Here is a 2,720-nt window from a genome sequence, read left to right as displayed (position 1 = left end):
AAAGGATTGCATATTGGAGGGAATTTGCTTGGGAGGAACTTTGAGGATTGTTTTTATTCCCTCTTCAAAGTCAGGGTTGGATGGAAAAGATGAATTCTAAGAATGCAGATTCGATCAGAGGGCTAAAAGATGGCAGTAAACAGGAGATAAAGAATATGCTTTATCCTCCAGTGGGCACCCGGTAGAAGTTGCTCGAGAAAGTGCTGCCTGACAGAACTCATGTCGTATCAGGAGTGAAAACTCCTGTATACCAGGAGGAAATCCAAGAATTACAAATGGAGTTCAGATGGGAATTCAAAATCATTAAGGAGGAAAAAGGATGCTGCACAGACAGTTCATCATCTCCTAACGTGAAGGAACGAATGAAGAAACTCCAGAAGGCAGACTTGGAAGAATATGAGGACAGGAAATAATAAGGGATGAGCTAGTACAAAGGGAAACAGAATCACAAGTAATGTTCACACCAGCGTAAAAAGAAGTAGTCAGAAGACAAAGTGTCAAGGAAGAAGAAGAGCAAGTCTTGGCACGCTGTATGCACACAGACGCGGGCACCAGGGATGTTACACGCACAGGAGAGTTCACAAGGCACCACAGAATGGAATGCCTTACTGAAAGCAGAACGGATGAGGCATAACCTGAGACTCAGGGCTTGGAAGAGACTACCACCCACCGTGCACGGCGACAGACGAAGGGACAGTCCCCTACTCAGAGCACACCCAGAAAAGCTGGAGAGACATTTGCCAAAGACACGTGTAATCAGCACGGCTGATTTTAATGGACAAATTTTCCAAGATGGCTTGTGCCAGATTAACTCAAAACTGTTTTCTAACGTAAATGAGTTCTTACATTGTTAATGCAGTAGGTTTAATCTCTGTTGAAGCTGCACAGGTATTTGGTGTGATACCATATTGGAAAACATTACTGAAAACAGGTACAGAAGAGGCGGATTAGCACGCAAAATTGCAAAATAAATCAGAACTTGGCTGAACTGTTGCTTTTACAGGGAACAGCCGGACTGAAGGGAAGCTAGCAGCGGGGATCTTCCCTGTTGTAAAACTGGTCTGTGAAGCACGTTGTGCCCTTATACAAAAAGCCAGGACGGGTTCACGGCACAGTTGCCAGGCGTGACTCTTCACACCGGGGCCAGATTTTCATACAGGAAAACGCTAATGACATTGGTGGCTGGAATAACAGAAGCGAGACACGACAGAAAGTTGACTTACGTGTCGTATCAGGGCTACACGAGAGGTGAGCACCTGCACCAGCACGGGTGGGCTCCTCGGGGTCGGGATACGAACCACCAGCGCGATGCAGCTGCGGTACGAAAACAACAGAAGAGGATCTGGCAGGGAACACCGTGGAAATGGACACGGTGACAGTCCCGAGCTGCGGTGTGACACTGACACGCCCGCGTGCGGCTCTGCGCGCTCGTCTGCCAGAGGGATCCATTCCAACGGCGTTGGCGTGGAGCAGCGCGGCGGGAACGGCCACGGGAGACACCTCTGCATTGGGACAACTAACCGGGAACCCGTCACCTTCGTGAATCTACAACCACGACTAGAAACCGGCTGTAGGCAAACGCCGGCTGGGAAACAGGATTATTTTAATAATTGGCGAGTTTCTGAAATAACTTCCTGCGCTGTCGGGGCAACCGGCGCCCAACGGGCGGGACCCACAGCACCAACGCGTCACCTGCCGCTGGGCAGACCGGCGGACCGCGGGCTGGCCGCGCTGCTCCAGCGGCTCTCCCGCGGCCACGGTGCGGCACACGGGGCGTACCGGCGCACGCGGGACCCTCCGCCGGGGGGCCCCACGGGCGGCTCCAGCCCCGCAGCGGCGCGGGAACGCGCGCGCTCCCGACGGGACACGCGCTCCCGAGGAACCGCGCGCTCCCCCGAGGGACCGTGGCTCCGCGCGCGGCCGGGCGCGCCCAACCCGGTGCTGGGGGGGGGGAGGTGGGTCGCGGGCGGCGGCACATTCCGAACCGCCACCGCACGCGCCGCTCAGCGCCCCGCCCCCGCGCCGCGGCCCCGCCCGTCTGGGCGTGACGTCATCGCGCCGTGGCGTCGGGGGGCGTGGCGGGCGCCCTTCCCAGGGTGCAGCGCAGAAGTTGAGCCCCATCTTGGGCGAGGGGAGCCGCGCTTGCAGCCCGCGCTCCCGGGGCCGGCGCCGCGCAGTGCAGCGGGGCCGCCCGCGCCCGCCCGCGGAAGGGCCGCCTCTCCTCCTCCTCTGCCGCCGCTGCCGCCTCGCCGCCGCCGCGCCGGCCCTCCGCCCCGGGGGGGCTGCCCGCGGGGCTCGCCCCGGGCCGGTTCCGAGCAGGATGCGCCTGGCGCTGGTCTCCAGGTAGAGCGCGGAGACAGGGCGCGGGGGGGGACGGGGCCGCCTGGGCCTCGCCCGGCCGCCGCGGGGCCCCTCGCGCGGGGCGGGCCGCGGGCCCACTTCTGCGGCCGCCGCGCCCGCCCGGGGCCCGCGTCGCACCGAGGCCGGCAGGAAGGCGCGGGGCGCTCGGCCGGCCCCGCCGCGCCCGGAGCGGGGGCCGCGGGGGGGAAGAGGAGGCCCGCGGCCCGGTCGCGGGAGGAGGGCTGCGGACGGGGAGGAAGAGGAGGAGCCCCGCCGCCCCCCGCGCGGCCCGCCAGCGGGAGCGCCGCCGCAGGAAGCAGCCGGAGGATGTGCGGTAGCGCCGGGGGCCCGGCCGGCACGCCGTGACAGCCCCCCCCGCG

The sequence above is a fragment of the Tauraco erythrolophus genome, chromosome 11 (genome assembly GCF_009769465.1).
Source record: "Tauraco erythrolophus isolate bTauEry1 chromosome 11, bTauEry1.pri, whole genome shotgun sequence".
Lineage (NCBI taxonomy): Eukaryota > Metazoa > Chordata > Aves > Musophagiformes > Musophagidae > Tauraco > Tauraco erythrolophus.
The sequence above is the reverse complement of the archived record's forward strand: the minus strand, read 5'-3'. Positions refer to the sequence as shown.